This window comes from Scaptodrosophila lebanonensis, unplaced genomic scaffold, assembly GCF_003285725.1.
Source record: "Scaptodrosophila lebanonensis strain 11010-0011.00,11010-0021.00 unplaced genomic scaffold, SlebRS2 tig00001482-arrow-arrow-pilon, whole genome shotgun sequence".
Taxonomy (NCBI): Eukaryota; Metazoa; Arthropoda; class Insecta; order Diptera; family Drosophilidae; genus Scaptodrosophila; species Scaptodrosophila lebanonensis.
In genome coordinates this window covers 22501-32500 of record NW_022060778.1, presented here as the reverse complement: position 1 = coordinate 32500, position 10000 = coordinate 22501, and the positions used below count along the sequence as shown (strand labels likewise).

The 10000-nt window shown below is 31.9% G+C and overlaps 1 non-coding gene across 1 annotated transcript in view; it reads right to left on the bottom strand.

Annotated features, from left to right (window-relative positions):
- Positions 1-6672: 6672 nt before the first annotated feature.
- The window catches only part of LOC115633601, a 4011-nt gene continuing 683 nt past the window's right edge, over positions 6673-10000 (bottom strand). Inside the window, exon 1 of the ribosomal RNA XR_003996371.1 lies at positions 6673-10000. This exon is cut by the window's right edge and continues 683 nt beyond it. This is a non-coding gene — a ribosomal RNA (large subunit ribosomal RNA).

Sequence of the window (10000 nt, the reverse complement as noted above, 5' to 3'; positions counted from 1 at the left end):
TATAATGCTTTTTCATTTCAATAAACATATGTGTATCGGGTGTTTGGTCTCCATATATATTTTGGCATAATATTATTTTTGTTTGAATGTTTATATATTATTCCATTTTATTATAATATGCTTTTTATTACCAACGCTTTTTTAATAACACTTCGCTTATATATTTGTGTTATTTTATATATATTTAAGCATAATATTTTTATGCTTTTTATTTCAAGTAACATATATTTTATATGTTTTACTTGTATGTGTTGGTTATCCCCATTTTAAGTAAATTCATAAGCATTATTATTTTTCTTGGATATATATATATATTATTCATTTTTAATAATATGCCTTTGATGTTTGGTAACATGTATTTTATGTGTGTAGTAACATATTTTTATAAAGCATTAATATTATTAATGTAGGATATATAATGAACATTTATTTTTATAGACTAATCTATAATAATATGTAACATTTCGTTCAAAAATATTTTTATATTTTCACTTTCTGAAAATATTTGTGTGCTTGTAACATTTATTTAGTATGAATTAAATAAATTAATTCATTTTGAATATGAAATTTATAATTTCATATATTATGTGTGTGTTATTATATATAACTCTACCCATCTTCACTCGCGATGAGCTAGGGTAGGAGAAATATACATACAACACATATAACACACTATTTTTTGCGTACATATTAAAAATATATACACAAATAATGTGTCTTTTTGTTTGTTTGTTCATTTTGTTATTTAACGCTATTTTATATAGCGCAAATACTTTTTTTTTATTAATAAGTCATAACAAGTTATAACTATTAATTTTTCATTTTATATAATAGCCTCCCCAATAACTATATATAAAATTTTACACATGTATAAATACATGTGTACTGTGTTTCTGTCTTTGTACACTATATTAATTGTGTATAATTTTTATACACCTATAGTATATCAAAAACTCATTAAGAACATAGTTCTTAATGTATCACACCAGACTAATTAACGATATAGGGGCAACCAGGTCGGACTTGTTTGGTTTTTCCTACTCCCAAATATCTTTTTCTGTATAGAGGGATTCTAACGACCAGTCGTAATGAACCATAAAAAGGAACAAACTGTCGATACGAAAGAACCATATACATAGTAAAAATTAACGATAGAAGTAAAATATTACAACTATCTTTATGTATATTACGCTACGAATATACAGGATTTATTTGAAATCATTGATTTCTCTTTGCCATATGAAGTAGTTTTGTGCCACTATTTCTTTATATGACACCTTTTTTTCAAAATATACCACTAAATTATCAAGCCTTCTATTATAATAAAAAAATATTTACTATAATAGAATCAAGCTTCTCCACTATATATTATTATACTGATGTGTCTATTTATTTATGTGTTGCTGCCATATTATAATTCGTCAACCGCATCTCTATAAGCACTATTATTTTAATGATGCCCCAGTTCATTAAATATTATATGAAGTAATTTTACTTCGTGCTGATGCTAACTCCATGAAGTAGTTTTGTGCCACTACTTCTTTATGTGACACCTTTTTTTCAAAATATACCACTAAATTATCAAGCCTTCTATTATAATAAAAAAATATTTACTATAATAGAATCAAGCTTCTCCACTATATATTATTATACTGATGTGTCTATTTATTTATATGTTGCTGCCATATTATAATTCGTCAACCGCATCTCTATAAGCACTATTATTTTAATGATGCCCCAGTTCATTAAATATTATATGAAGTAATTTTACTTCGTGCTGATGCTAACTCCATGAAGTAGTTTTGTGCCACTACTTCTATCTGCAGTAGCATTTTTTCCAAATGTACCACTAAATTCAACATGTATTTATGCACCTCCATAACCAAACATAAATACATTTATAGTGTGTTTATTACGAATAAACACACTATATTTATTTTAATACCTTGGGACACCATTTGTATATATGGGCTTACTTTAAATTCAACCAGACTATAGTAAAACCCATATATATTATATACTAAATGCATCTGCACTATTAATGCCGCCACTACATTAATTTATATGAAAAAGTAATTTTACTTCTTCGTGCAGAAGCACACTCCACAAGTATGTTTTGTGCCACTACTTCTATCTGCGATAGCATTTTTTCAAAATGTACCACTAAATTCAACATGTATTTATGCACCTCCATAACCAAACATAAATACATTTATAGTGTGTTTATTACGAATAAACACACTATATTTATTTTAATACCTTGGGACACCATTTGTATATATGGGCTTACTTTAAATTCCACCAGACTTTAGTAAAACCCATATATATTATATGTATTTTATGCACCTCCAAACATAAATACATTTATAGTGTGTTTATAATGAATAAACACACTATATTTATTTTAATACCTTGGGACACCATTTTTATATATGGGCTTACTTTAAATTCAACCAGACTATAGTAAAACCCATATATATTATATACTAAATGCATCTGCACTATTAATGCCGCCACTACATTAATTTATATGAAAAAGTAATTTTACTTCTTCGTGCAGAAGCACACTCCACAAGTATGTTTTGTGCCACTACTTCTATCTGCGATAGCATTTTTTCAAAATGTACCACTAAATTCAACATGTATTTATGCACCTCCATAACCAAACATAAATACATTTATAGTGTGTTTATTACGAATAAACACACTATATTTATTTTAATACCTTGGGACACCATTTGTATATATGGGCTTACTTTAAATTCCACCAGACTTTAGTAAAACCCATATATATTATATGTATTTTATGCACCTCCAAACATAAATACATTTATAGTGTGTTTATAATGAATAAACACACTATATTTATTTTAATACCTTGGGACACCATTTTTATATATGGGCTTACTTTAAATTCAACCAGACTATAGTAAAACCCATATATATTATATACTAAATGCATCTGCACTATTAATGCCGCCACTACATTAATTTATATGAAAAAGTAATTTTACTTCTTCGTGCAGAAGCACACTCCACAAGTATGTTTTGTGCCACTACTTCTATCTGCGATAGCATTTTTTCAAAATGTACCACTAAATTCAACATGTATTTATGCACCTCCATAACCAAACATAAATACATTTATAGTGTGTTTATTACGAATAAACACACTATATTTATTTTAATACCTTGGGACACCATTTGTATATATGGGCTTACTTTAAATTCCACCAGACTTTAGTAAAACCCATATATATTATATGTATTTTATGCACCTCCAAACATAAATACATTTATAGTGTGTTTATAATGAATAAACACACTATATTTATTTTAATACCTTGGGACACCATTTTTATATATGGGCTTACTTTAAATTCAACCAGACTATAGTAAAACCCATATATATTATATACTAAATGCATCTGCACTATTAATGCCGCCACTACATTAATTTATATGAAAAAGTAATTTTACTTCTTCGTGCAGAAGCACACGCCACAAGTATGTTTTGTGCCACTACTTCTATCTGCGATAGCATTTTTTCAAAATGTACCACTAAATTCAACATGTATTTATGCACCTCCATAACCAAACATAAATACATTTATAGTGTGTTTATTACGAATAAACACACTATATTTATTTTAATACCTTGGGACACCATTTGTATATATGGGCTTACTTTAAATTCCACCAGACTTTAGTAAAACCCATATATATTATATGTATTTTATGCACCTCCAAACATAAATACATTTATAGTGTGTTTATTATGAATAAGCACACTATATTTATTTTAATACCTTGGGACACCATTTTTATATATGGGCTTACTTTAAATTCAACCAGACTATAGTAAAACCCATATATATTATATACTAAATGCATCTGCACTATTAATGCCGCCACTACATTAATTTATATGAAAAAGTAATTTTACTTCTTCGTGCAGAAGCACACGCCACAAGTATGTTTTGTGCCACTACTTCTATCTGCGATAGCATTTTTTCAAAATGTACCACTAAATTCAACATGTATTTATGCACCTCCATAACCAAACATAAATACATTTATAGTGTGTTTATTACGAATAAACACACTATATTTATTTTAATACCTTGGGACACCATTTGTATATATGGGCTTACTTTAAATTCCACCAGACTTTAGTAAAACCCATATATATTATATGTATTTTATGCACCTCCAAACATAAATACATTTATAGTGTGTTTATTATGAATAAGCACACTATATTTATTTTAATACCTTGGGACACCATTTTTATATATGGGCTTACTTTAAATTCAACCAGACTATAGTAAAACCCATATATATTATATACTAAATGCATCTGCACTATTAATGCCGCCACTACATTAATTTATATGAAAAAGTAATTTTACTTCTTCGTGCAGAAGCACACTCCACAAGTATGTTTTGTGCCACTACTTCTATCTGCGATAGCATTTTTTCAAAATGTACCACTAAATTCAACATGTATTTATGCACCTCCAAACCAAACATAAATACATTTATAGTGTGTTTATTTGGAATAAACACACTATATTTATTTTAACACATGGGTTACTTCATATATAGTGTGTTTATAATGAATAAACACACTATATTTTAATGCATAGGTTATTTCATATATAGTGTGTTTATTATGAATAAACACACTATATTTATTTTAATGCATGAGCTACTTCATATGTAGTGTGTTTATTTTGAATAAACACACTATATTTATTTTAACTATACAAATGCATGTTATTTTAGTAATACATTTCATATAAAATGCCACAGCATAAAGAAGTAGTGGCACAAAACACCTATATATACATGGTGTCTGTTGCTTGAACAAACACTTGTATATATTATGAAGGAAAATTTTTCTTCATGGTGCGAGAACACCACTGACTCTATAGGTGTTTTGTGCCACTATTTCTTTATGCGGTAGCATTTTATATAAAATATATGACTAAAATGACATTTACCTCTATAGGTTAAATACGTTTATAGTGTGTTTATTTGGAATAAACACACTGTATTTTAATGCATGGGTTACTTCATATATAGTGTGTTTATTATTAATAAACACACTATATTTATTTTAACACATGGGTTACTTCATATATAGTGTGTTTATAATGAATAAACACACTATATTTATTATAATACCTTGGGACACCATTTGTATATATGGGCTTACTTTAAATTCCACCAGACTTTAGTAAAACCCATATATATTATATGTATTTATGCACCTCCAAACCAAACATAAATACACTTATAGTGTGTTTATTATGAATAAACACACTATATTTATTATAATACCTTGGGACACCATTTGTATATATGGGCTTACTTTAAATTCCACCAGACTTTAGTAAAACCCATATATATTATATGTATTTATGCACCTCCAAACCAAACATAAATACATTTATAGTGTGTTTATTATGAATAAACACACTATATTTATTATAATACCATGTGATACATTTAAGAAACATTTGTATTCCTTAATAAATGCATACTTTGTATGTACATTTATATATATTTACACGCCAATACTATAGAATATAGTAATTGGCGTGCGGGTGTGCTTGTTTGTAACATTTCTGATATACTATGTACACATTCCATAGTGATACATAGAGTTATTATATACTTAAGACTTTTCGCATATGCTCAAGTCAAGGGCAAGTATATATTTACACATGCCAATACTAAAATATAGTAAAATTGGCGTACGGGTGTGCTTGTTTGTAACATTTCTGATATACTATGTACACATTCCATAGTGATACATAGAGTTATTATATACTTAAGACTTTTCGCATATGCTCAAGTCAAGGGCAAGTATATATTTACACATGCCGCCAATACTATAATATAGTAAAATTGGCGTGCGGGTGTGCTTGTTTGTAACATTTCTGATATACTATGTACACATTCCATAGTGATACATAGAGTTATTATATACTTAAGACTTTTCGCATATGCTCAAGTCAAGGGCAAGTATATATTTACACATGCCGCCAATACTATAATATAGTAAAATTGGCGTGCGGGTGTGCTTGTTTGTAACATTTCTGATATACTATGTACACATTTCATAGTGATACATATATACTTAAGACTTTTCGCATATGCTCCAAGGGGCAAGTATATATTGACTTGTATATATTATATATTTACACACGCCAATACTATACTAGAATATAGTAATTGGCATGCGCGTTCTTGTTTATAACATTTCTGATACTCTATGTACACCACACCACATTCCAAAGTGATATACATAGAGTTATTATATACTTAAGACTTTTCGCATGCTCAAAGAGACAAGTATATATTAATTTTATACATAGGGACACCATTATGTATATTATTTTGTAGTATATAGGTGGGTAGTTATAATATATATAGGTTAAATATATATAAAAAAAAAAAATAATAATAATTAATAATAATGGCAGGCCTTAATGAATACACACACCACCACCAACAGTGAGTGAAACACCGGCGGCTACCATTATTGATGATTCTCGATTGACTCTATATATATATTATATATTATTATATATACTACATGCACAATGTACAAAACCATTGCGAAGTCGTATATTTTTATATATAAACATATTATATATATCGTCGAATCATCAAGCAAAGGATAAGCTTCAGTGGATCGCAGTATGGCAGCTGCTCAACCACTTACAACACCTTGCCCGTTACAAAAGTCGTTTACAATTGATTCTAGGCTTTGTCATTGTATTAAATAATGTTTTAATAAGTAACTAGCATTGGCACCAGGTGATCGAAGATCCTCCAAAGTTAACTATGTTACTCATAACATTGGCATCACATATTCATTGTCGTTTATAAATGCATATAAACTTTTAATGATTTAGAAGCCATACAATGCAAATTGCCCCATTTTTATCATTGCAGTCCAGCACGGATACGACCTTAGAGGCGTTCAGGCATAATCCAACGGACGTAGCGTCATACCACTGTTCGCTCGAACAAGTATTGTGCCATAGGTCCGTACCTGCGGTTCCTCTCGTACTACGCAGGAATGCTGTCGCAACAACGTTTTTGTCATTAGTAGGGTAAAACTAACCTGTCTCACGACGGTCTAAACCCAGCTCACGTTCCCTTGCATGGGTGAACAATCCAACGCTTGGTGAATTTTGCTTCACAATGATAGGAAGAGCCGACATCGAAGGATCAAAAAGCGACGTCGCTATGAACGCTTGGCCGCCACAAGCCAGTTATCCCTATGGTAACTTTTCTGACACCTCTTGTTAAAAACTCTTTAAACCAAAAGGATCGATAGGCCGAGCTTTTGCTGTCCCTGTGTGTACTGGACACCGAGATCAAGTCAGCTTTTGCCCTTTTGCTCTATGTGTGGTTTCTGTCCGCACTGAGCTGGCCTTGGGACACCTCCGTTATTATTTGAGAGATGTACCGCCCCAGTCAAACTCCCTACCTGGCAATGTCCTTGAATTGGATCATACCGGAGTAATTGGAGTTATACCAAATTCATAAATTGAAAATACACATAAATGCGCATCCTCTCATTATTAGAATTTGTTTGCAATTATATAACAAACTCATGATACTTTGATCAAGAAGCTTGCATCAAAACCCAATACCATAAGATATATAAAAATATATCCGTATAATGGCTAGGAAATGATACACGTTCCATTTAATCAAGTAAGTAAGGAAACAATAAGAGTAGTGGTATTTCATTGGCGATACTAAACCGAAATCTAATATCTCCCACTTATTCTACACCTCTTATGTCTCCTTACACTGCCAGATTAGAGTCAAGCTCAAAAGGGTCTTCTTTCCCCGCTAATTATTCCAAGCCCGTTCCCTTGGCTGTGGTTTCGCTAGATAGTAGATAGGGACAGTAGGAATCTCGTTAATCCATTCATGCGCGTCACTAATTAGATGACGAGGCATTTGGCTACCTTAAGAGAGTCATAGTTACTCCCGCCGTTGACCCGCGCTTACTTGAATTTCTTCACGTTGACATTCAGAGCACTGGGCAGAAATCACATTGTGTCAACACCCGCTAGGGCCATCACAATGCTTTGTTTTAATTAGACAGTCGGATTCCCCAAGTCCGTGCCAGTTCTGAATTGATTGTTAATTGATAATCGTTATAATTTAAAAGAGCTAAAACTGAAAGGTTTAACCCCTCCAGATTAGTATTCTTAAAAATTTTAGCAAGAAAGTTCCACAATTGGCTACGTAACTAACAATCCGGGGAACAAATGACGATCATTAAAAATAATCGAAATTCTATTTACCCAGAACGAGAACATAAACCATGTTATTGTTTCCCAATCAAGCCCGATTATCTCAATCTTCAGAGCCAATCCTTATCCCGAAGTTACGGATCTAATTTGCCGACTTCCCTTACCTACATTATTCCATCGACTAGAGACTCTTCACCTTGGAGACCAGCTGCGGATATTGGTACGGCCTGTTGAGAAGTTTGCGTGTCCCCACCATAAATTTTCAAGGTCCGAGGAGAAAATATCGACACAACAGTATATGTCATGCTCTTCTAGCCCATCTACCATATCTCTCTGCGAAAGACTTCCATGGTAGTACGGCTATAAAACAGAAAAGAAAACTCTTCCGATATCTCTCGACGGCTTCTTTATGGTCGTTCCTGTTGCCAGGATGAGCACAAGGCCCATATTTAATAACAAACGGATACTCAACAGGTTACGGAATTGGAACCGTATTCCCTTTCGTTCAAAATTATTCAAGTGTATCAATAATAATATGTATGTTGTGTATATATATATATATTTTTACTTGAAAATTTTCGGCTTTCGCCTTGAACTTAGGACCGACTAACTCGTGATCAACCACTGTTCACACGAAACCCTTCTCCACTTCAGTCCTCCAAGGTCTCATTCGATTATTTGCTACTACCACCAAGATCTGTACCAATGGCGGCTCCATGCAGGCTTACGCCAAACACTTCTACGCACACCATTGTACCTTCCTACTCACTAAAGTTTCAAAATTTATATTTTTATATAAATATGAATCATTTACTTTAGCGGTAATGTATAGGTATACAACTTAAGCGCCATCCATTTTAAGGGCTAGTTGCTTCGGCAGGTGAGTTGTTACACACTCCTTAGCGGATTACGACTTCCATGTCCACCGTCCTGCTGTTTTAAGCAACCAACGCCTTTCATGGTATCTGCATGAGTTGTTAATTTGGGCACCGTAACATTACGTTTGGTTCATCCCACAGCGCCAGTTCTGCTTACCAAAAGTGGCCCACTGGGCACATTATATCATAACCTTAAACTTCATTTCAAGAAAGTTAAGGTTCTTACCCATTTAAAGTTTGAGAATAGGTTAAGATCGTTTCGACCCTAAGGCCTCTAATCATTCGCTTTACCAGATAAGATTATTTTATGCAATATATAAATGCACCAGCTATCCTGAGGGAAACTTCGGAAGGAACCAGCTACTAGATGGTTCGATTGGTCTTTCGCCCCTATACTCAATTCTGACAATCGATTTGCACGTCAGAACTGTTTCGGTCTTCCATCAGGGTTTCCCCTGACTTCAACCTGATCAAGTATAGTTCACCATCTTTCGGGTCACAGCATATATGCTCAAGGTACGTTCCAGTTAGAGGTATAAATAATATAAATATTATTATACATAACTATATAGAGCGCCCCGGGATTGAATTAATAAACTATATAAAATAATTTAAAAACTAATCCCATTTGTATTGGTAGTCAAGTTAATTACGCCATTAGGTTTATAAAATAAATCCCAATGACTTGCATATATGTTAGACTCCTTGGTCCGTGTTTCAAGACGGGTCCCGAAGGTATCCTGAATCTTTCGCATTGTTAATCATACAAGTGCCTATAATAAATATAAATATCATAGATATAAATATCATTATATAATTTCGAAAAATTAA